Here is a 26,668-nt window from a genome sequence, read left to right on the forward strand (position 1 = left end):
ATTGTTCAGAGCTTTCTTCTGAACTAAAAAAGAAAAACGCCTAATCAAGAAAAGTGCGCGTTCGTACAAGTTTGACTTAATTTTCCCTCACTGCGTGCAAAAAAGGTGTACACTGTATACTAGGGTGGGTCAAAAAAATGGAAATTCATTTTTTTGATTTGGTACTTCGAAAACTCGATTGCTAGAGACCTCTAGAATATACTCACCAAATATGAGCTCTTTATCTTAATGGGAAGGTCCTCCGCTTTTCAATTTTCCATTTTTACATCAAGCTTCTACTAAAAAAAATATTTTTTTTTATTAATTGAATTTTTAGCCAACTTTTTTACATATTCTTGTAGAAAATTGAACGCTCTACAAAAAAGGTTAAATACACTTTTTTGAATTATCTAACCGTTTAGTAGATATTTGAGGTCCAAAAATCGAGAAAATCTTTAAAAATTCGTTTTTTGTTCTTAATTTTGTAACAAATTGAAAAATTATAATAATCAAACGCGCATGACATATTCTTGTAGAAAACAGATTGCTCCACAAAAAAGGTCTTATTACCTTTTTTTATTTATCTAACCATTTGAAAGATATTCGAGGTCAAAGTTTTTTTTACTTTTCAAAATTTTCTAATTCACTGAAAAGTCATTATTATTAAATTAGTAAGATGGATTATTGTAAGGGCTTAAATGTTCTACAAAAAAGTCCTTGGCCTCAAATTGGTTGCTTTAACCGTTTAGAAGATATTCGCATCCAAGTCGCAATGCATAGAAACCATAAGAAAACTATTGAAATCAGTGGGCATAGTTTGGATGCGAATTTCTGATAGAAGATAAATATACCTTTTCAACGATGTATAAAACATGTAACTCGGTTAAACCACTTATAAGCTGTCAAAGTTCAAAAATTCCATTTTTTTCGTCATTTGCCCAACTTCGGCATCAATTTAAAGTACATATATGTTTTCAAAACAACATGCTATTTAAAAAATATATTCTGAAACTATATCTATTTCTCAATCAATCGAGGTATTTTTTATGAAAATCACTTCAAAACTGGCTCAGAAAAAAAATTTTTTCGATTTCAACCCAGATACAGAAATTCGTACTTTTAGGTATAGAACAAAAATGTTGTTTCGGCACGTAGTAGGATAACTTGGGCGAAAGGATTTGATAACGGGTTTTTGTAGAGGAGCTCAATACAAACATTTTTTTCTTTGGGAGGGGGTCTATCTCCCCCAGTTTAGGTGGGAGGGGAATTTTTCTAAAAAAAAATTATCAAAATAAAAAAAAAATTATTAAAAAACAACGGCAACACTTACAGTAATTAATTATACCATTTCCGGAAGGAAAAATTGTACATTTGATTCTAATTTTTAAATCAATATACAGTCAAACTTCTTTATAACGAACCTTCAAGGGAACAAAAAATTGCTTCGTTATAAAGAAGTTTTATAAAAAATTCGTTATATAGAAAATTTATTTTTTAATACTGCATGTGTTCTTTTAAAATAATATGGTACAAAAAAGAACTCATCTTAAGGAAATTTATTCATTTATATTTTTTAGTTAAAACATATCAACTTTGAAATTGAACATGCACATGAATCATAACTTTAAAATTTTTAGTTAATTCTTTAACATTGTTGATAGTGTACTAAACGACACATCAAATTTTTCAGCCACATACTTTTCTTTTCTCCACTTTTAATTTATCTCAATATTCTCTCATAGCCTTGTGATTGGCTAACTTAAAATGTAAACTCAAACGAACGATTCACCTGTCTATATGCGTACAATTTCTAAAACACATGTACCCTTTTTCATGCATCCAAACATACATACATACAATAACTTTAAGAAAATTCTTGCCAAAACGGGGAGTTCCCTTTTAAAACTCGGTATACAAATCTAGTGAGCTTTTTTTCAAATTTGAAAATTAACATTTCGTTATAAAGAAACGAATTTGCTCTTGGGTCAAAAAAAATTAGTTCTTTATAAAGAGAATTTCGTTATAGGGAACTTCGTTATAAAGAAACTAATTCGTATGGAATGTTTTTTAAGGGGAAGGGGAAGGGGAACGAAATGAAATTCGCTATAGAGAAAATTACGTTATAAAGAATTTCGTTATAAAGAAGTTTGACTGTAGTTCTAAAACAGAATAACCTATTTACTCTATCACTTTAAACTATCTTATTGGTTGAAAACGCCCATCAACTAGGTTCTTATCTTCTTTTTTTGATTAAAGTAGCCCATTTACTGGGTTAGAGTAGCCTATCTACTCGGTTAGACTAACCCGTTGCTCGGTTAGAGTAACCAATCTAGTCGGTTCAATTAGCCAACCTACTCGGTTAGTGTAGCCTATCTACTCGGTTGGAGTAGCCAATCTATTCGGTTAAATAGCCAATAATCTTTTTCGGATTTACATACTTACTCGGTTGAAGAAGCCAATTTTGTTCGGTTAGAGTAACCCACTACTCGGTTGTAATAACGAATCTTTGCGTCCAAAATATTCTCAATAAATGATCAAATAAATGAATTATTTTCAATCATATATATGCTTAGAATAAATATATTTCATTGATAGTTAAATGGTTCATTTACTTTAATTAAAACAAACTAATTATTCAAAATTATCTTTAAAATAAAGTGACTTAACAAAAATTTTTTTTTGTTGTTTGTACCTACATAATAACCTTAATAAATGCTTAATGACTCACCGGTCGCGATTATTAGAAGCTGCAAGGTGAGATAAAAATCTTCTAGTTTTTTTAAAACTTGATGAGATCGTCACAATAACATCTGCGTCCGTTAGAAGATCAAATATGAATGCTTCACGAACTTCCACCTTTGATGGTCTCCAACATTTTTGTTGGACCCTCAGTCGAAGTGTTGTTACGGTGAGAAGTGAAGGAATCAAAAGTAGAGCGGCAAGGTTGCTATCATCCTATGAATCTGGAAGGGAAATAAATATTTTAATAAAGATGAAAAATATCTTTTTCCTTAGGTGCCGAAATGCATTAATGATTATAAAAATATTTTTTTTTGTCATAACTAATTTATAAAATGTAAAAACTATGATTAAAACAAAATCATGTTATTTTACTTACATTTTTCCAAAGACAGCAAGTTTTCCATAAATTTTTCCTTTCCATAATGGTTAGCAGCTGATTTTTAGATGTGTTAAACCAATTTTTAAGTCCATTGGTGTTGTCAGGAAAGAGAGAAAATTAAAAAAGATTGAAAAAATACAATATAAATATAGGAGTAAAACAATTCCGTTAATTGAAAAGTAAAAAAATATCTTACCAAGAGATAGCCGGTTTATTGTTTGAAAGCTGGGAATTCTTGTAAGTAGTCGTCAATGGTAACTTCTTTGAACTGCAGCAAACGAACTCTTTTTTTTTTGTTCAAAACAATTACACTGTACTACAAAATAAAAAAAAAAAAATACACCCGAGAAATAACATAGTGTTGGCTGTTCGTATGGTCGAATAATGCATAAAAATATTTTTGTTATATTTTTGGAACCCTCCATTTTTTTTTATTTACAAAAAACCATTTTTACAGACTTTACGATGTAATCTATCAATATTTCAGTCATTTTTCTAACAACTCTCAATATGTTATATGTTTTTGGAAAGAGGATTTGTGCAAAAAATTAAAAAACATACATTTTTAAATTTTTAAAGTTTTAAATTTTTTGAACGAATGGTTTGGCTGGAATTTAAAATTGATGGAACAAGGTCCAAGAAACCTCATGTTATTCCCATAAGAAACTTAGAGACTTGAAACTTGGGGAATATTTTTTTTAGTTTATTTCCAACCATATAAGATCATAGGAGCATAGAAATTGTTATTATTTTAAAATAACGAACACCCTATTGTGCACCTTGCAATTCACATCATGAAAAACCACATTTTCTATTTACGAAAATATAGCATAGATTCCGCAGTTTTGGTCAAATTCAATAAAAAAAATACGCCAATTTGTGCCTAAATGTATATTCTTTCAGAATATAACCTTACTTTATTTTTTTGTTTGTTTTATTTTGCAAAAAAAATTGGGTAAAGTTGAAAAAATTGTGAAAAAAATCACTTTTTCAAGATTTGTGGGATAAAAACCTACACTTAATTTGTTTAAACAATAGACTTCTATACATCATTCAAAAGGTCTGGAAATCCTCTTTCCAAAAACATATAACATATTGAGAGTTATTAAAAAATGACTGAAATATTGATAGATTACATCGTAAAGTCTGTAAAAATGGTTTTTTGTAAATAAAAAAAAAATGGAGGGTTCCAAAAATATAACAAAAATATTTTTATGCATTATTCGACCATACGAACAGCCTACACTATGTTATTTCTCGGGTGTATTTTCATTATTGAACTAACTATAACTTTTATATTATTATTCATTTTACTTTGACTAATATATGAAAATATATTGACAAAAAAAGAGACCACGACACGACCGAACACTTGAAATAACATTCACAGACTGAGCTCTGAACTGAAAAATGAATAAAGCTTAGCTCCTTAAATTGATGTTAAAAGCAAACAAAAAAAAAATCATCAAAAACATGTCCTACCGTGGCAAATATAATTGAGAAAGAAATTTTCACTAACTAATATCCTAAACAGGATAATTCATACTTGAGCACAACTGCAGAACAATGTTCGGTGCTATAAATAGCGGTAACTGGCAGCAGCGCGTGGAAATTGTTTCTCATTGACCACCAGCTGCACCTCGAACCGAGACGAGAACAGCAATAAAACCTAAACACCACACTCTTGTCTCGTATTTAACTTATAAACACCAAATTCAAAAAAATGTGGGTAACCCTTTTTCTATCTTCGTTCTTGACGCCATAGTTGCGACAAGGAAAACAAAACAACAACAAACACATCAGCAACCTTTTTTCGTCTACTCAATGCAATCCATCCAAATGTGCAGCATAAAAACCGCAGAGCAAATTCAGGGAAAAGTAGCGGTTGTTGCGACCGAGAAATAGAAGACACTGTAAGTCTGTTCAGCGAGGATTTTTCTAGATCAGAACAGGACAGGACAGCACAGTTTCGTGAGAAACGTCAGATCAAGTTAGAACAGCCATTTAAACGTCAGTTGTCAAAATAAAAAATAAAAAAACAAATTGTAAATTATATGAGTTTTTTGCTTATCGGTTCTCGTTATAGTTTTATCTATTTTTTGAGTTTTTACTGCGGAAAATATAATTAAAAATTGTTTTTAGTTAGAAGAACCACGAGCACCCGAGAAATATTCGCACAATTAAATCAAAACAAAAACAAAAAATGACAGCTTTACTTTTGACACTTCTCACGCATCTGTTCTAACCTGATCTGACTCAAAAGCAAGAACAGAAAATCCTGTTCTAAACTGTTCTAGTTTTGTCAATGAACAGGAAACTAGAACAGTTCAGCACAGAAAAAATCTCAATGAACAGCAAAAAGCTGTACTTTTCTGCCTAGAACAGTCCAGCACAGCGTCAGTGAACAGACTTTGTATCATCATTTTTTATGACAATTTGTTGCGTTATTTTATTACGAGTTTGTTTTTTTTTTAATCCTGGTGAGCAACTGAAGTGAAAAGAATATTTTTTATGTATGCAAATCGACAACAATATACTTTCAAAAGCACGAACGAAGAATGAAATTTGTAGTATGGAAATAAAAAAAATAATAAATAAATGAAATCGCAGGATAAAAACTTCGCTTACCAAGAAGGAATGGTGGGAGACTTCTCCGATTAATTTCTAGCCTGAACAGCATCTTACAGGTTACATCTTGCTTGATGCAATGAACATAACTTAAAAAAGAAATGAGACATTTTCTAAAAATTGCAAAATCATTATTTTAACCTCAATACTCGGTAAATTTAAACAAGTTTTAAAACTTCAAAATTCAAACGAGAAGGTTGTTTAATATTAAATAACTGATTAGGCCTGTCATTATGTCGGAAAAAACGGCTTAGAAATGCAAAATGACCGAGAAAGGAGCTTTTTTGTAGCTTTTAACGAGTTCTACAATTCATGCATATAATACAGTAAAATAAGGAGAAAAAAGGGGTAAATCTCGGAATGAATGTTAGTAGAAATTTTTTTTGCTCAATATCTTCCTTTTGCCATTCTATAACATATCTCAAAAGTCTAGAAAAATCTCATGTCCGCTTTTCGCGATTTCAAGGTCAAATCGCGAAATGGAGATTTTCAAAATTAGCAAAAATAGGCTATGGTATTATATACACATATGATACATGATTTCAAGGTATTTTTTAATGCTGATTTCAAAAAATCTAAAATCAAGACAATCTGACGTCTCTGAAAAAAGTTATACCTGTTTTTCATCTGTCAACCCATATTATTTTAACATATTATTATAACAGTTGCTAACTTACTACCGAAAAACCCTTAAAAGTTATGGTAGCGGAACCAAATTTTGCATGAAGGTTTTAAGATACATTATCATTCAGAATCAAAACAATGCAATGCAAAAAACATTCATATCTATGACAAAATGGTATTTTTTGAGAAAAGGGGAACCATCCCTGAAAAGTAATGTATCTTATTCATGTTGATCTGACACAAATATCTGAAGAGTAGTTTTTCAATTTTTTCAAATCTGCACCTTATCTTCAAACCAAGAAAATTAGGACTTGCGGACATGAGATTTTTTTAGATTTTTGAGGGTAGTTAAAGAATATCCAAACAAAGATTAAAATGCAAAAATTAGCCTATTAGCACTTATTCCTAAGATGAACAAGAATCTTCTTTAGTGCATATCCTAAAATTTGCCGCTCCATCAAATACCATTATTTCGTGGGTATATATATTTTTTGTAATGGATTGTTTTGATTTTTAATAATGATGGATTCTAAAATCTTCATGCAAAATTTGGTTCATCTACCATAACTTTTAAGGGTTTTTCGGCAGTAAGTTTGCAACTGTTATAATAATATGAGTTGACAAATGAACAACAGGTATAACTTTTTCCAGAGACGTCAGATTGTCTTGGTTTTAGATTTTTTGGAATCAGCATTAAAAAATACCTTGAAATCATGTATCACATGTGTATATAATACCATAGCCTATTTTTGCTAATTTTGAAAATCTCCATTTCGCGATTTGACCTTGAAATCGCGACAAGCGGACATGAGATTTTTCTAGACTTTTGAAATATGTTATAGAATGGCTAAAGGAAGATATTGAGCAAAAAAAAATTCTACTAACATTCATTCCGAGGTTAAACCCTTATTTGACTGGATTAATACACATTTTTTGTGTATCATGAAACGTTTTCGAGATCAATTTCAAAAATCAATCAGTCAAAAATTTAGGACATGCGATTTGTTTGTTGACATAATCTATTTTTGGGTGATGAATATCGAAAAAATTATTAAAATAAAATTTGTAGACCAAATTCAGACCTACAATATCGTATTTTTATATTTTTTTTTGGACAAAAATTACGACTTCCAGCCGGCCGCAAAGTCGTTTAGTCCGCGCCCACTGCCCAGCAAGCCGTCCGTTCGGTTGTAAAAAAAAACAATCATTCATGTTTTTTTTAATGTTTATATTATTATATCAGTAACACATACATACAAATGTATGTACTTATTTAATAAATAATGAGAAGAAGATGGTAATGGTTTTTTTGTTACCCCAATTTTATTAACCCAAATTTTGTAAATACAGTATACCGGCTTTTTGTGTTGATAGTGCATTTTGTAATTTGCTTCAATCTCTATAGTTCATCAAAATTGCAATTAGAGCAGTGCCAATAATTTTTAAAAATAAAAAAAAATTTAGCAGCATATGGGCTTTGTATATAAAAACTATAGTACTCTCATCGATTGACATTTTGTGTTTGTTTTCCAAACCGGCGGCGTCGCTGCGTTCGCCTAGATTTCGTGTGGATTTGCAGAAAAAAAAGGGGAAAACAAAAATTTGTCTACTTTTTTTCTTGCTTTTTTTTAGGGGAGCGGGAAAAATTTGTTTACTTTTTTATTGCTTCATTTTTTTTTAGTTTTCTTTTTATTCTTCGTTTGATTACTTTTTTTGTTATCTGTTAATGATAACGCATGTGTGCTTATGACCTTGTGTCTTTATAGAGTTTTGGGTGTAGGTGTGTGTTTCCTTAAAATTTAATTTTGAAACTTTTTAGTATTTTTTGATATTGAGGAAAATCGTTCAAGTAGGTACTTCTTTTTCAATATGTGGAAGTTTTAAGGACATTTTATATAAGTATAAAAAAATGATAGACCTCTCATTTGAAAGGTACAATCCTAAAAATGAAAACAAGGAAAGTGATTTTTAAAAATTCGACCATTTGATAGGGTAAATAGGGTAAAACGACATGCTACAAAAAAATGCATTTCTTAAACGGAAAGTCCTAGTCGATAGACAAATTTGTTGCAAGAATGGCACAAGTTTTGAAAAAATTCTAAAAAATTTCAATACAGAGTTATAAACGGTTTTTTAAAACCTAAGCATGAGGTAGACCTTTGAAAAAGTGGTTATTATGGGTTAGGAAAATTTTTTATAGAAATTTTAGCTATACCATTGGAAAGTTTAAGAAAAAAAAATTAGGCGTCTTAAAGGAATTTTTTTCTTAAGCCCTAATTTTCAAGATATGAATTTTCGAAAAACACCTGTTTAAGGGTATTTTTGAGTGGTTTTATATTTTTTTAAATTTTCTAAAGCTTTCCAAAAATCTCAAACTTAAAGGACTTCTAGGTATTACTAATGTGCATGCATGTAAAAAAAATTGGATTTCTAAAATGATTTTTGAGTGAATTACGGGAAAAACAATTTTTTTATCTGAACATTTTTGATAGTTTTTAGCCCTTTTTTAATGCAAATCTTTTTTATTTTCATACATAGATGGATGAAATCCCTGAATTTCAATTTTAATCATTTTCATAGTCAAAATTCAGAGATAACCGTAAAAAGATATCGTAATCTCAGTTTTACATTTCGACATGGTTCGCTTTAAAAATAGCGAATACAGATATGATTGGGACATACAATTAAAGCTGATGATAACCTTTACAATGGTATAAAATTTATTGTAGGTATAGTTATGAAAAAAATTAAAAAAAGTGTTGACCTTGTTTTCGCAAAAAAAAAATGATTATTACTTTTCCACGATGCACGCTACAGATAATGATAACACCGGCACACAAAAAAAAAAAGTGTCATGTACCAGGAACCAGACCTATCTTCCTATATGTTTTTGGACCCGCTGAATCCGAATTTCTAAAATGATTTTTGAGTGAATTACGGGAAAAACAATTTTTTTATCTGAACATTTTTGATAGTTTTTAGCCCTTTTTTAATGCAAATCTTTTTTATTTTCATACATAGATGGATGAAATCCCTGAATTTCAATTTTAATCATTTTCATAGTCAAAATTCAGAGATAACCGTAAAAAGATATCGTAATCTCAGTTTTACATTTCGACATGGTTCGCTTTAAAAATAGCGAATACAGATATGATTGGGACATACAATTAAAGCTGAAATGATAACCTTTACAATGGTATAAAATTTATTGTAGGTATAGTTATGAAAAAAATTAAAAAAAGTGTTCACCTTGTTTTCGCAAAAAAAAAATGATTATTACTTTTCCACGATGCACGCTACAGATAATGATAACACCGGCACACAAAAAAAAAAGTGTCATGTACCAGGAACCAGACCTATCTTCCTATATGTTTTTGGACCCGCTGAATCCGAATTTCAAGTCCGTGTCACCCTCCGGTTTTGAGTAATATGCAAAAAACTAAAAAAAAAAGAATTTTTTTTGGGGTCTTTTTTACACTTTTCTCAAAACTGGAGGGTGACCGGGCAAAACGGACTTAAAATTCGGATTCAGCGGTCCCAAAAACATATAGAAAGATAGGTCTGGTTCCTGGTTCATACAACTTTTTTTTTTGTGTGCTAGCGCTGTCGCGACATGTCGCTGTCATCCCCGGCACACAAAAAAAAAAGTTTCATGTACCAGGAAGCAGACCTATCTTTCTATATGTTTTTGGGATCGCTGAATTCGAATTTCGAGTCCGTTTTGCCCGGTCACCCTTCAGTTTTGAGAAAAATGCAAAAAACTCCAAAAAAGTCATAAAAATTCAAACAAAATGCACTCACAGCTCAAAACTGGAGGGTGATGGGGCCAAACGGACTTCAAATTCGGATTTAGCGTGCCCAAAAACATATAGAAAGATAGGTCTGGTTCTTGGTACATGACACTTTTTTTTTTGTGTGCCGGTGTAATTAAAGTCTTAATCTTAAGCTTAAATATCATACAATGAGATGGTTTTATCATTTCCACAGAAAAAAACCGTTACAAAGTGCGCTTTTTGATATATAATTACCACATTGGAAATTTGTTTAAGGTTTGATAATTAAATAGTTTGGTAACAATTTTTAATATATGATAAATTCGGTTTTTTTAAACGAAGAATATACATAATAAAGCTGTACAGATAAACTTTTAAAAAGTTATAAACTTTGAACGTTCTTATGCACAATAATTCATAATTTATTAATCATTTTCCTCTGAAAATTGAAAATAAAATAGAATAAAACCATTTATTACAATTAAAATAGAACCATGTCCTTTAATTTTTTAAATGAAGACAATAACAACATGAATTTGAAAATTTTATTTCATACATCAATATACAAAACTTTATTTTTACATCAGCGGCAATCATGGCGTTAGATTTTTATTTTTCAATCCCTTGCTACATTTGTTGCTTCAAAAGGCATAAAATTTAAAAATTCGCACACATTTACAAAACCAAAATTTTTTATATTCATTTATTATTTTATATTTTTTTTATAAATCAGCTGGTAATGTCAAACCAGTTTTTTTTTCTTTCATTATTTTGTATCCCCCCTACTTTTGAATTTTGTTCTATTCCTTCATTGCCTCCGTACCCTCCCCTTTTTTGTGGAATCCATTCTGCTAAATGAGCACTTGTGTCTAAACCGTACTGCGGCGCTAGTGTATTTTTTCCCCGTGAGAGTACTATAGTTTTTATATACAAAGATATGGGTGGTTGGAAAATTAATGATAAATGGTGTATGAAAGCGGAAAAATAAATTGCCCACAAAGTAAATTTTTCTAATGATTTTTTGTATGCTGAGCTCGAATCTTTAATCAGAAAAATTCTTTCACATCATATATGTAGCATATCTCAATATTACCATGCCAATACATCACAAAAATAGTGTTTTGAACGTTCAAAATTCAATATCTCAAAAACTTTGCACGTTAGAGCTATTCTAATGCTAGATTGAAATTAAGAAGGTCAAAGGCCATTAGAAAAGTATAGTTTAGTTTCTATGGAAAATTATTTCTCGCCAATATTACTGTCATTTACGGAAAATCGATCATAAAATCGTTTTTTTGTTTTTTTTTTCAATTTTTCTCAATATTTTCTAAATCAAAAGTATAGTTTTTCCATACAATCTTAAATAAAAGGTTTTAATCTAATATCTGCATTCCAAGCTTTTCAAAAATCAAAAACTTTTTGGATTGAAAAATAAGCTATTTTTTCAAATTAAATTCATCAAAAACCAAACATTAACTTTTTGCTCAAAAAATATTTAAAATACATAGATAGAAAACATAACAAAGTAATTTTTAACCAAGATTTGTTAAAATCAAACCATTTTGGTAAAACATAAAAATATCGTATTTTTTTTCATTTTTTCAATATTTTTGAGATTACCTATATAAAAAAAAATGATTTGAGTAAAAGTTATTATGACACTTTTATTACCTATCCACAACTTTTGCATTTAACTTTTTACGATAGGAGGTCTACTTATGACACAAATTGTAAAAAACCACGATTATTGACACCAACCCCACTTTTTCGCCCATCCACCCTTTTCCACCAATTACTTTGTGGGCAATTTATTTTTCCCCTTTCATATACCATTTATCCTTAATTTTCCAACCACCCATATGCTGCTTATATTTATTTTTATTTTAAAAAATTATTGGCACTGATGTAATTGCAATTTTGATGAACTAAATAATATAGAGATTGAAGCAAATTACAAAATGCACAATCAACACAAAAAGCCGGTATACTGTATTTACAAAATTTGGGTTAATAAAATTGGGGTAACAAAAAAACCATTACCATCTTCTTCTCATTATTTATTAAATAAGTACATACATTTGTATGTATGTGTTACTGATATAATAATATAAACATTAAAAAAACATGAATGATTGTTTTTTTTTACAACCGAACGGGCGGCTTGCTTGGCGTTGGGCGCGGACTAAACGACTTTGCGGCCGGATCTCAAAAATTTCGAACTATAACCGAGTTTCTCGATCAGTATAAACAAGTTGATGGGTTATAATAACCTTCTTAGAAGGTAATTTTAAACAATTAGATTTAACCGAGGCAACTACGTTGATTTTAGCAACAACAACTACGTAGTTTTTAATCAAGACTACGTTATTTTTAACACATTTTTTTTAACCCACCGAAAAAAGTGAGTCTTAACTAATAATTTTTTTTAAACCTTCATAAAAAAATTAATAATTTTATTATTATACATTTCAAAGAGCTTATATTGATATAAGTTTTCGTATATTGAAAAGTCGTATTAGTCTAGAAAACAAGGACGTTGCCTTTTACTCCTACTGGGTTAGGTTCGAATACCGGTAAAGATTGAAATTTGTTTTCTTTTATTTTTGCGGAGATTCTTTTTGACAAATTTAATTAATTTTTATTCTAGTAATGTAAAAAAAGAAAAACAATCTCAATTTCCCCTCAGATTCGAACCTAGGCAGGTAAACTTACCAGACATTCACCTTATCCTCTAGGCTAACTCCACTTTTTGAAATAGGTAAACTTTTATCTATATGTATAATTGGTTTAGGATTTGATTTTGGGTTGCTGGATTTGCTTTTGGATTGTTGGATTTTCTTTTGGATTGTTGGATTTGCTTTTTTAATTCAACTCACGATACTAGCGCCGACAATTTTACAGCGGAAGTTTCCCTGGGTGTCCACTTCTATTTGTAATTATTCAATGGTATTACATTAAATTTCTACTAAGCCCAGTCAAATAATGGTTTAACATCGGAATGAATGCTAATAGAATTTTTTTTTTGCTCAAAATCTTCGTTTTGGCATTCTATAACTTCCTCAAAAGTCTAGAAAAATCTCATGTCTGCAAGTCGCGATTTTCAAGGTCAACTTATATGTCAAAAATCTCATGTCCGCAAGTCCTAATTTTTGTGGTTTGAAGATAAGGTGCAGATTTAAAAAAAATTGAAAAACAACAGTTCAGATTTTTGTGTCAGATCAAGATGCTTGCCTAAAAGCACGTAAATATTCCTATTATGGCTTTTGTCTTTTTTTTTTAATTTTAATTTTATCTAAAGCACATATACTGTTTTTTGAGTTGGTTAAAAAGTTTTGTTCTTAATTGTAAGTATTTATTTATTAATTGTTATTGACGAAGAGGATATATACAGGGTGTCCGGTAGAAAATGGATAAGCCGGAAATGGCAGATATGTGCACTTTTTACTGTTCTGAAACCGAAAAGAAAAAGTCTATCGCAACCAGTTTAGCTTTTTTTTCGTTCAGTGTACTTTAAATTTCATCAACTTACGTTTTTTTTAACCACTACCACGAATTAATGAATTTTATAAATTTCTTAGTTTTATAATTTTCTACAAAAAATGGCTCACTACATAAGAAGTTAAAAGTTTTTATAACTGTTACATCTTTTCTTTAAAAAAAAATTTGAAATTGGTTTTTCGATGCAAAATGTGAAAAAAAAAAAATTTTATGAAAATTTTCAAACACATGTGGTATAAAAAAATCCATAGGAACGTAGGTGGCCAACTTTTTTAAAAAGATTGCAGAATGGTAAAAGTTTTTATAAAATCTAGAGTTACTAGGAAGATATTGGTACCAAAGTGCAAAAAAAGCCTATTAATTTAATAAACTATTTTAACTGTGAAATTTTAAGTTTTTCACATTGCTGCCACAAATGCATGGATTCCATCAGTTTTTTTAATCAGTCATATTTTACAATAATTAAACAATGGCTATACAAAAAATAAATTAACTTTTTTTTAATGGAAAGTAGAAGAAAATATATAAAACGTTCCTATGGATTTTTTTATACCACAGGTGTTCGAAAATTTTCATTAAATATTTTTTTTTACATTTTGCATCGAAAAACAAATTTCAAAATTTTTTTAGAAAAGATGGCAACAGTTATAAAAACTGAGAATTTTCATAAAATATTTTTTTTTACATTTTGCATCGAAAAACAAATTTCAAAATTTTTTTAAGAAAAAGATGCAACAGTTATAAAAACTTTTAACTTCTTATGCAGTGAGCATAAAAATAAGAAATTTATAAAATTCATTCATTCGTGGTTGTGGTTATAGTCCAAGATCCCAGGGCCGCCAGACATTACTTATTTTCTCAAGAAAAAAATGTATGGAATTACGTAGTGCTAGGACATACTATTAGTGAATGGATACTGGCTATCTTGTGCCGACGGCCATTTTACCACTAACAGGTGCTAAAGGTACGAAAAATACGTAGTTAGATTTCTTATTTTCTCAAGGCTGATTTTTATATATGATACTCAGGGAACTAATACATTAATTTTTGTAAGCTGCCAGACCCGTCGGATGGGCCTAACACCTTGCCAGACACGCATAATAGGAATCAGGAAAGTTAGATTTTATTATATGGGGGTCTGGGAAAAAATTTATAAAATATTTTGACTTCAGGACTCGAAAGAGTATCAAGACACGCGTCGAAGACCACATTTTGCACAATCGCATCCAGAGTCATTTGGCCGCCATTTTGTTTTTTTAATAAAAATTGCAATTTTTCACATAACTCACGTATTTTTGAATCTACAGAAAAAAAATGTATTGCAAACTTGAAGATAATTTAATTTACTACAATATATGTTAAATTACTTTTTTCGATTATACCTTCGGTTTAAGAGTTAGGGTGGTTTTTTTTTGAAACCATATTTTCGTCATATCACATTTATTTGAGCTTTTTTGAAAATTAACTTGAAGTAAAAGTTGTAGATCTTTTTATTACCTTCAATTATTACATTAACGGTTTTTCGATTTGACAGTCCGTTTTTGATCTGCAGGAAAAAAACTTCAAAAAGCTTCCAATTTTTTAATATAGGAAAAATGTTCTAGTACAGGGTAATTTGCATTAGATATAACAACAACCTAGGCGTGTAGGTTGCACTCAGACAAGAAAAAATCGTATAACTAACACTGCCAGACCCATTCCGACAGCCATTTTTTTTGCCAGACACCTTAAAGCTTTAAAAAAAAAATTTTTTACTTTACTTATTTTCTCAAGCTTCATTTTTATACATGATACCCATGGAACTAATTCGTTATGAGTTTAAAGGTAGGTATATATTTTTAATAATGTAGTAATTATTGGTATTATTAAGCGTAAACATTTTACTTCAATACTACGGAAGACCCATTAGATTTTATTAATAACAAATCTACCAGTGCGTGTCTGGTAAGGTGTCAGGCCTATCCCATGGTCTGGCAGCTAACAAAATAATTTTATTGAATCAGTTCCCTGAGTATCATGTATAAAAATGAAGCTTGAGAAAATAAGTAAAGTTAAACTATTTTTTTCAAAGCTTTAAGGTGTCTGGCAAAAAAAATGGCTGTCGGAATGGGTCTGGCAGTGTTAGTTATACGATTTTTTCTTGTCTGAGTGCAACCTACACGCCTAGGTTGTTGTTATATCTAATGCAAATTACCCTGTACTAGAACATTTTTCCTATATTAAAAAATTGGAAGCTTTTTGAAGTTTTTTTCCTGCAGATCAAAAACGGACTGTCAAATCGAAAAACCGTTAATGTAATAATTGAAGGTAATAAAAAGATCTACAACTTTTACTTCAAGTTAATTTTCAAAAAAGCTCAAATAAATGTGATATGACGAAAATATGGTTTCAAAAAAAAACCACCCTAACTCTTAAACCGAAGGTATAATCGAAAAAAGTAATTTAACATATATTGTAGTAAATTAAATTATCTTCAAGTTTGCAATACATTTTTTTTCTGTAGATTCAAAAATACGTGAGTTATGTGAAAAATTGCAATTTTTATTAAAAAAACAAAATGGCGGCCAAATGACTCTGGATGCGATTGTGCAAAATGTGGTCTTCGACGCGTGTCTTGATACTCTTTCGAGTCCTGAAGTCAAAATATTTTATAAATTTTTTCCCAGACCCCCATATAATAAAATCTAACTTTCCTGATTCCTATTATGCGTGTCTGGCAAGGTGTTAGGCCCATCCGACGGGTCTGGCAGCTTACAAAAATTAATGTATTAGTTCCCTGAGTATCATATATAAAAATCAGCCTTGAGAAAATAAGAAATCTAACTACGTATTTTTCGTACCTTTAGCACCTGTTAGTGGTAAAATGGCCGTCGGCACAAGATAGCCAGTATCCATTCACTAATAGTATGTCCTAGCACTACGTAATTCCATACATTTTTTTCTTGAGAAAATAAGTAATGTCTGGCGGCCCTGGGATCTTGCTCTATTAAAGAAAATGTAAGATGATGAAATTTAAAGTACACTGAACGAAAAAAAGCTAATATTTTGGTTGCGATAGAAACTTTTTCTATTCGGTTTCAGAACAGTCAAAAGGCACCTATCAGCCATTTCAGGCTTATCCATTTTCTACCGGACACCCTGTATATATTTCTATTCCTTCTAACCAGAGCCGTACAGTATGCATTTAAAAGACCTCAAGTCTTACAGGAATATAGTTATATATATTATTTATTATATATTATATATTATATATTATATATTATATATTATATATTATATATTATATATTATATATTATATATTATATATTATATATTATATATTATATATTATATATTATGTATTATATATTATATATTATATATTATATATTATATATTATATATTATATATTATATATTATATATTATATATTATATATTATATATTATATATTATATATTATATATTATATATTATATATTATATATTATATATTATATATTATATATTATATATTATATATTATATATTATATATTATATATTATATATTATATATTATTTATTATTTATTATTTATTATTTATTATTTATTATTTATTATTTATTATTTATTATTTATTATTTATTATTTATTATTATTATTTATTATTTACTATTTACTATTTACTATTTATTATTTATTATTTGAGTAATTCCATGTGAAAAGAATATAGGAAAAATACCTATTTCATAAAATCTTTTTGTGTCATTTTTTACTGGTTCCTTAGCTCAAAATATTAACTTCTCCATATAAATAATAAACGGCGAACGTGGTTTTTGTGGTACAAAATACCGGGCCCACAAAACCCGAAGGGCCATAAATTATACACCGAACTAAAGCGAATGACTTCTTGACGTGCACAATCAATTTTTTTTTTACTTTTTTTCAACCGAAATACTGAAATTTGTTTAATTAAAAATTCGATATAAAAAAAAACAAACAAAAACAACTGGAATATCTCTCTTTTGAAAGAACATAAGAATTTGACAGTTTCTCTACCATTTTACTAAGTTTTCAATTTTAGACGTTTACATTTTTGCATAAAAGGCACTAATATTTTATCATCGCATGGCAAAGCGTTTTTCTTATGAGGGAAAACTAACAAAAACGTCTTTTTTTTCCTTATCTACAATAACCTAAAAAGTGATAAAAAGGGAAATTTACAAAATTAAATTTTTTTTATTTCTTTCAAGCGCTATTTGTTTTTGTTTATTAAAGCAAAAATTAAGCTTTCTGCATCATTATTTTTGATTTTAAGGTAAGAAAAACTGTCAAAAAATGAGTTTGAAAATGTTCACTTTTTTTTCTCGCTAGCGTAATTTTTTTGTAAAAAAGAGTTAACAAATTGTTTTTATACAAAAAAAAAATATGCTTTCCGCATTTTATGTTTTAATTTTCTAGCCCGAAAAACCATACAAAACTGCGTTTGAAAATTTTCACTTTTGTACTTTTTCACATTTTGAGCCAATAAGTTAAAGGTATATAACTACAACGGCCACTTTTTGCAAAAAGTCAAAAAGTGAAAATTTTCAAACTCATTTTGTGATAGTTTTTTCGACCAAAAAATTAAAAATAATGATGCAGAATGCTTATTTTTTGGTTTGAAAAACAATTTTTGTAAATTTTTCCAAAAACAAATATAGCTCAGTAATACAGTAAAATAAGGAGAAAAAAGGGGTAAATCTCGGAATGAATGTTAGTAGAAATTTTTTTTGCTCAATATCTTCCTTTTGCCATTCTATAACATATCTCAAAAGTCTAGAAAAAACTCATGTCCGCTTGTCGCGATTTCAAGGTCAAATCGCGAAATGGAGATTTTCAAAATTAGCAAAAATAGGCTATGGTATTATATGCACATATGATACATGATTTCAAGGTATTTTTTAATGCTGATTCCAAAAAATCTAAAATCAAGACAATCTGACGTCTCTGGAAAAAGTTATACCTGTTTTTCATCTGTCAACTCATATTATTATAACAGTTGCAAACTTACTGCCGAAAAACCCTTAAAAGTTATGGTAGATGAACCAAATTTTGCATGAAGATTTTAGAATCCATCATTATTAAAAATCAAAACAATCCATTACAAAAAATATATATACCTACGAAATAATGGTATTTTTTGATGGAGGGGCAAATTTTAGGATATGCACTACAGAAGATTCTTGTTCATCATAGGAATAAGTGCTAATAGGCTAATTTTTGCATTTTAATCTTTGTTTGGATGTTCTTTAACTACCCTAAAAAATCTAAAAAAATCTCATGTCCGCAAGTCCTAATTTTCTTGGTTTGAAAATAAGGTGCAGATTTTAAAAAAATGAAAAACTACACTTCAGATATTTGTGTCAGATCAACATGAATAAGGTGCATTACTTTTCAGGGATGGTCAGGTTGACTTGTTTGTGAGTTTTGTTGGAATAAGTGTTAAAAAATACCTTGAAATCATGTCGCCTATGTTGTTATACATATAAAAATTTAAACTTTTCTTATTAATTTTTTAAAATCTGCACCTTATTTTCAAACCAAGAAAATTAGGACTTGCGGACATGAGATTTTTTTAGATTTTTTAGGGTAGTTAAAGAACGTCCAAACAAAGATTAAAATGCAAAAATTAGCCTATTAGCACTTATTCCTATGATGAACAAGAATCTTCTTTAGTGCATATCCTAAAATTTGCCCCTCCATCAAAAAATACCATTATTTCGTAGGTATATATATTTTTTGTAATGGATTGTTTTGATTTTTAATAATGATGGATTCTAAAATCTTCATGCAAAATTTGGTTCATCTACCATAACTTTTAAGGGTTTTTCGGCAGTAAGTTTGCAACTGTTATAATAATATGAGTTGACAGATGAAAAACAGGTATAACTTTTTCCAGAGACGTTAGATTGTCTTGATTTTAGATTTTTTGGAATCAGCATTAAAAAATACCTTGAAATCATGTATCATATGTGTATATAATACCATAGCCTATTTTTGCTAATTTTGAAAATCTCCATTTCGCGATTTGACCTTGAAATCGCGACAAGCGGACATGAGATTTTTCTAGACTTTTGAGATATGTTATAGAATGGCAAAAGGAAGATATTGAGCAAAAAAAATTTCTACTAACATTCATTCCGAGGTTAAACCCTTATTTGACTGGATTACAGGGAAATTAGTCAAAATATAGGCATGAAATCGCATTTTTCGCGGGACAAAATTTTTTTCATGGAATGTGTTCGGGTGGTTGTCCTTATCATAAAAGTCAATTTGTTGGGATAATTGGAGGTTGGGAACAGCCGCCATCTTGGAAAAGAGATTGGTATCGTTTTTATTGAATAGCTCCATTGTTATTCATTTAAACAAAAATTGACAAAGGTAAGACTTATTAACAATATAATTATCTAAAAAATGATATACAAAACAATTCCGTGAGTTGATTAAATAAAATTTTATAGTTGTTCAAAGTGCGGGTTTGTATCGCAAGGTTGGGGCAAAATGATATTTGTTCATATATCTGGCAAACTTTTGATTTGTTTGGGATAATTCTTCAAGAATGAATTACAGTACTTATAATTATCTATAAAATGAGCCCACAATCGTTATTGTAACCATCGTATTGTAGAAGTAATCTAACTCCGAAACTCTCCATGTACTAGTCAAAAGTAAGAAAAAAGCTAGTTTTTTTGCTAATAGGCCGAGCAAATTTTGGGAGTAGAGGTATAACAAAAATATAAGTACGCAGTTTTGCAACCATACGCGTCTTAATATCGATTTCAAAGGTCTGACAACTCCAATTTTGTGCTTTGTACGGTTTTCGGGGGGGGTTAAATAACGTAAGTTTTCCAGTTAATGTGAATGGGCTAAATTTATACTATTTGAAATTTTAAATATAAAAGCTGATGCTCTTTCATTTTTCCTAAATCTAGACCAATAGAACTCATGATATAAGCCAGTTATAAGATAATGTTTTACAGACTTTTTTGTTTAGATTTTTGTTTGTTTATTTGAATTGAAAAACCTGATATGGTAAGTTAAAAAAGCTTATATCGTGAGTTTTATTAACCCCATCGCCGAGATTGAGGTGTCTAGATTTAGGGAAAATGATAGAGCATCAGCTTTTTTATTTATAATTTCAAATAGTATAAATTTAGCCCATTCACATTAACTGGAAAACGTACGTTATTTAACCCCCCGAAAACCGTACAAAGCACAAAATTGGAGTTGTCAGACCTTTGAAATCGATATTAAGACGCGTATGGTTGCAAAACTGCGTACTTATATTTTTGTTATACCTCTACTCCTAAAATTTGCTCGGCCTATTAGCAAAAAAACTAGCTTTTTTTCTTACTTTTGACTAGTACATGGAGAGTTTCGGAGTTAGATTACTTCTACAATACGATGGTTACAATAACGATTGTGGGCTCATTTTATAGATAATTATAAGTACTATAATTCATTCTTGAAGAATTATCCAAACAAATCAAAAGTTTGCCAGATATATGAACAAATATCATTTTGCCCCAACCTTGCGATACAAACCCGCACTTTGAACAACTATAAAATTTTATTTAATCAACTCACGGAATTGTTTTGTATATCATTTTTTAGATAATTTTATTGTTAATAAGTCTTACATTTGTCAATTTTTGTTTAAATGAATAACAATGGAGCTATTCAATAAAAACGATACCAATCTCTTTTCCAAGATGGCGGCTGTTCCCAACCTCCAATTATCCCAACAAATTGACTTTTATGATAAGGACAACCACCCGAACACATTCCATGAAAAAAAATTTGTCTCGCGAAAAATGCGATCAAGGGGCACGGTAATGACCAGCCAAGTTCTCTAGCTACTTTGGCACTAAACCCTTATTTACAGGAAACAACTCAGGCCATTTTCGACCCCACTCTAACTTCCACACCAAATATGCAAATATTTGTTGAGCTGGCCGAACCCAAATTCCTCACAAAATTTCAGCTTCTTACGATGAGTAGTTTCTGAGATATAGGACTTCAAAAATCGCGAAAACCGTAACTGACTCACTGACTCATTGACTCACTGACTCACTGACAGATCATCAAAATTATGGAGAACTTCCCGCTATCGTAGAAACTTGAAATTTTACATGGTGATAGGACTTGTGATGTATACAAAGAAAAAAATCGAAAATTTGAGATTTTCAATTCAGGGGACGTGGTATCCGCCCATTTTCGCCGAATTTTCATCAATTATTATAGAGCACTTCTGACTATCGTAGAATCTTGAAATTTGGTAGAATGGTAGAGCTGGTAGGTTATACAAAGAAAAAAATTTTAAATTTGAGAATTTTCGTCAGGGGGCGTGGTAACCGCCCATTTTCTCTTAATTTACATCAAATGTTTTAGAGCACTTCTGATTATCGTAGAATCTTGAAATTTAGTAGAATGGTAGAGCTGGTAGGTTATACAAAGGAAAAAATTTAAAATTTGAGAATTTTCGCCAGGGGGCGAGCTAACCGCCCATTTTCGCTTAATTTACATCAAATATTTTAGAGCACTTCTGATTATCATAGAATCTTGAAACTTGGTAAAATAATAGATCTGGTAGTTATTACAAAAGAAAAAATTTAAAATTTGAGAATTTTAGACAAGGGGCGTGGTAACCGCCCATTTTCTCTGAATTTTCATCAATTATAGAGATTTTAATTTCTACAGCAAAACCTTGCAAAAAGAAGTGAAATCACAACAAAAACATTACTGTTAAAAAAAGAGCCAAGTTCTCCTATGTTGAAATTATGCTAGCACAAAAAGTACTGAAATGTAAAAGTGTACCAAGTTCTAAAGCTTGGCTTTAAATTTGTATAAATAAAATTTTGGTTGTTTACTTGGATATTTTTCAAATAGCTTTAAAAATCGGTAATTTAAAGTAAAATTGCCAAGGGAACAACCAAAATTTTATTTATACAAATTTAAAGCCAAGCTTTAGAACTTGGTACACTTTTACATTTCAGTACTTTTTGTGCTAGCATAATTTCAACATAGGAGAACTTGGCTCTTTTTTTAACAGTAATGTTTTTGTTGTGATTTAATTTAGGTACTAATTTCCCTGGGCTAATAGAGCTTGAAAGAAATAAATTTTTTGTACTTTTGTAAAATTCCCACTTTTTCACTTTTTAGGTCATTGTAGTTAAGGCTTTAAAAGTATAACAACAGCGGCAACTTTTTGCAAAAAGCAAAAAAGTGATAGATTTCAAACTCATTTTATGACAGTTTTAACGACGACAAAATAAAAAATAATGATGCAAAAGCATATTTTTTGGTTTAAAAAAAAATGTTTTGTAGTTTTTTTTCCAAAAACAAATATAGCTTGAAAGAAATAAAAAAAATAATTTTGTAAATTTCCCACTTTTTCACTTTTTAGGTCACTTTAATGTACAATAGCGAGCAAAAAAAATGCAAACGAAAGAGGTTTAAAGAGTTTTGAACACGAACTAAGTTACCAAACTTGGCATATTGAAACTGTTTTAATTTTATTAAACAGAGTCAATTTGTGGAATATTTTAATCCAAAACCATTATTTGGTCAAAAGTCTACCTAAATATGCGTTTTAGACGAGCAAAAAAAAGCAAATGTTTTTATTGCTTGCATGTTTTTTGCTCGCTACTGTACTTATGTATAAAAACAATGGCCAATGAAAATTTTCAAACTCATTTTGTGACAGTCGGAGAGACCACAAAATTAAAAATAATTATGCAGAAAGCCTATTTTTTGGTTTCAAAAACAATTTTTGTAGTTTTTTCCAAAAATTTTTACAAAAACAAATAGCGCTAGAAAGAAATAAAAAAATTAATTTTGTAAATTTCCCACTTTTTCACTTTTTAGGTCATTGTAGTTATAGTTATGGCTTTAACATGAAGAAGACGTTGTCGTGCGTCGCAGTTGGTGTGGTAAAACCTTAAGAATTGATTTGTTGATTAAAAAATGTCGATTCTCACTTTCAAAGGGATGTTTTGCTTAAAATTTCACTGCCACATAGTACCACGGATTACCTTTTTACTACTGTATACTGTGAAGATCTACACCTGAACGCACCTTTAATAAATGTGAACATATCTTTAATCATTAATAAGTATCTGAACGCATTCATTAAAATTTTCCTGGAGAAATTTACACGGATTTGCACACACACTTGGAAGATTTGACATTTCTCAAACGTCAAGCTGAAAGATTTCTTCATATTGTTAATTTAAGAACACCAACTTCAAATAAAGAGTAAATTCTAATTGAATATCGTTTTTTTTATTGCGGAAAAAATAGAAAATAAATTAAAAAAAAAAACAATTTGCGATCAAAATATATTTTTTCCTGGCATAGTTATTGTGAAAAAGTCAAATTACTGTGACTTTTCTTCCCGTGATTGTCTTCAGGATATTTTTTCTCTGTAAAACGACAGCATACGGCCAAAATAATTAACCTTCCACTTCATCTTCACTCAGATCTTAATAATATCTGCAATTTCCTATTGATATTGATTTAATTGAATTTATATTACCGAAGAAAATAAAAATTATTGATCAAAGGAATCTCTGGTTTTATTTTGCAGAAGTTGTTTTGATTTCAGATTGACGTACGTGTAAAAATTGTTGTCAAAGAACACACACACAATCGCAAAAAGAACTCGGTCTGTTTTCATGTTCCTTTTTAACACCAAAAATTCGATTTTATTGAGGTCATTCTAAAAATTGAAAGGAATTCGACATTAAACTTCTACAAGCTAAATGAAAAAAAAAAATGAAGTGTGAATGACAAATTTGAGTGAAGTTGGTGGAGGTTGAATGATTGACGGATCCCTTCAAGCAAACAGGTCCGACCTCGGTCCGAATCCGCTCCGCCTGAGGCGGAGCTGAGTCCGACTTCGGATCAGAAACTGGTCCGAAGGCGGCTCAAATTAGTATGAAAATTATAATCACCGCGAAGTCGATTGCATATGTATTGGTGTGGTGAAAATCTCCATTCCGAGAAAACGGAGCCGAAGGCGGACCTGAGCCGGAGCAGCGAAAACCTACCAGAAAGAGGAATAAGAAAGGGATGACATTTCGCATTTGCGACCAAAAAAAGAACAAGATTTATTTTTTTTTTTCACTGAAACTGTTTTATTTTTTATTTTATTTTGGCAAACGAAATTTTCACAATAAATACAATATAAAATACAATACATTTTTTTTCATTTTATTTCATTTGATGCTGCTGCTGTTGTTGGTTTTTTTTTTAGATACCCAATCGCATGTTTCACCTTCTAGATTTTTCTTCATCATTAGAGATTACATCTACAACACAAGAAGAAACAACATTTTAACCCAAACACTTTGAGCGATATATAAAACATACCTTTTTTGTTTTCCATATTGTTTATAATTTAATAAAATTGTTTATAATTAATAAACTAACATTATACAAACAACGACACGAGACACGACGCGACCAAACACTTCAACAAAAAAATAACAAAATGACGCTTTGGCTCTTGTTGGCCTTGTCTTTCTTTTCCTTTTCTCATTTTTCACCACGATTCTCGTTCGACTTTGTGTTCATACACAAAAAGTTGCAAGTGTGTGAGTGCAAGCCCGATTTTCGCGGTCTGAGGTCGGAGTTTCTTTGTTGAACTCAGTTTTCTTGCTTGAAGGGATGGAATTTAAACGAATGGAACATGAAACAGGTTGAATTGAATTAAAATGCAAGGTGCAAACACAATGCCCTTAAGGCGATTACACTTTTCTTTTTCGATACTTTTTTTTACGTAGTTGAGCGTAGTTAAAACGTAGTTAAAACGTAGTTCAACAATATCTAAATCAGGTCTAAAATATATCAAAAAGTAGGTATATATTCCTGTGTAAAAAGTGTAGTTAATCGCAAGAAAACAACAACAAATACTATAAAAAATAAAGAAACTATTTAGGTATAATTGTGTTAAAAATTGTTGCAAATAAAAAAAAATAAAGAAATTGGCACTCGAATTTCGAGGGCTGGGTCGGCTTGTATGAATTAATTCTTTAAGTCACTCAATTTTTGAGAGGAAAAATACCATGATCTCAAATTTCTTTTTTGCGTATTTTGTGCGACTTTGTACATAATTGAATATTGATATTTAGGCCTTTCCAAAACCGTTATTAAAAATGAAATTGATTCATTTTAAGCTGACCTATAATAGAAAAGGTGAAAAACACGTATTATTTTTAATCTAAAAAACCCATTTCTTAAATTTTTTTTTAAATTTATTTTATTTTATTTTATTTCTTTAAATAAAAAATTTAAAAAAAAATTTGAAATCGGTTTTTAGATGCAAAATGTAAAAAAAGTATTTCATGAAAAATTTTAAACACCTTTGGTATAAGATAAATCTATAGAAACCTAGGTGGTCAACTTTCTTAAAAATATTCTCGTCTAAGGGGAATATTTTTATGAAAGTTGGCCTTCTAGGTTTCTATAGATTTATCTTATACCAAAGGTGTTTAAATTTTTTCATAAAATACTTTTTTTACATTTTGTATCTAAAAACCGATTTCAAATTTTCTTCTTCTGTGAGTTTCCGGTTCTCAGATCTGATTTATTTCCATGGTCCATGTTATAAGCTATAAGGCAAAAAATAAACCATTCATCAATACTTCCCAACCTATTATTTTGCTACAGACTTCTTTCTATACCAACATATACTGAAAGTTTAAGTCCTCAAAATTAAAAGGAAGAGAGCGCTCATTAGCTTTCAAATAATAGACTTTGTTACCCTTAATATCTGATTATATTGCAATAGGACTTGGCCTGGAGTTAGATTTTGACTTAAACATGATAAGCATGCACGGTGGGCAGGAAGCATCGAGAAGTTGCAAAAAAATGTCGACAAAAACTGAAAGCTGGGTTGTATTTGTTGATGATTATAGGGGAAAAATCCGCTGGAATTGAAATCTTAACTGCTCCTTTTCAAAAGTTATTCAAATTTTTATATTTCAGATTTGGACAGTTTCGAATAAATATCAAAAGTAATTTTATAAAAAGATAT

At 29.8% G+C, this 26,668-nt stretch overlaps 1 protein-coding gene across 1 annotated transcript in view; it reads left to right on the plus strand.

Annotated features, from left to right (window-relative positions):
* LOC129916479 (RAC serine/threonine-protein kinase) overlaps positions 1-26,668 on the plus strand; it is a 101,365-nt gene that overhangs the window by 57,129 nt on the left and 17,568 nt on the right. The gene's annotated exons all lie outside the window — the stretch shown is intronic.

This window comes from Episyrphus balteatus, chromosome 3 (assembly GCF_945859705.1).
Source record: "Episyrphus balteatus chromosome 3, idEpiBalt1.1, whole genome shotgun sequence".
Taxonomy (NCBI): domain Eukaryota; kingdom Metazoa; phylum Arthropoda; class Insecta; order Diptera; family Syrphidae; genus Episyrphus; species Episyrphus balteatus.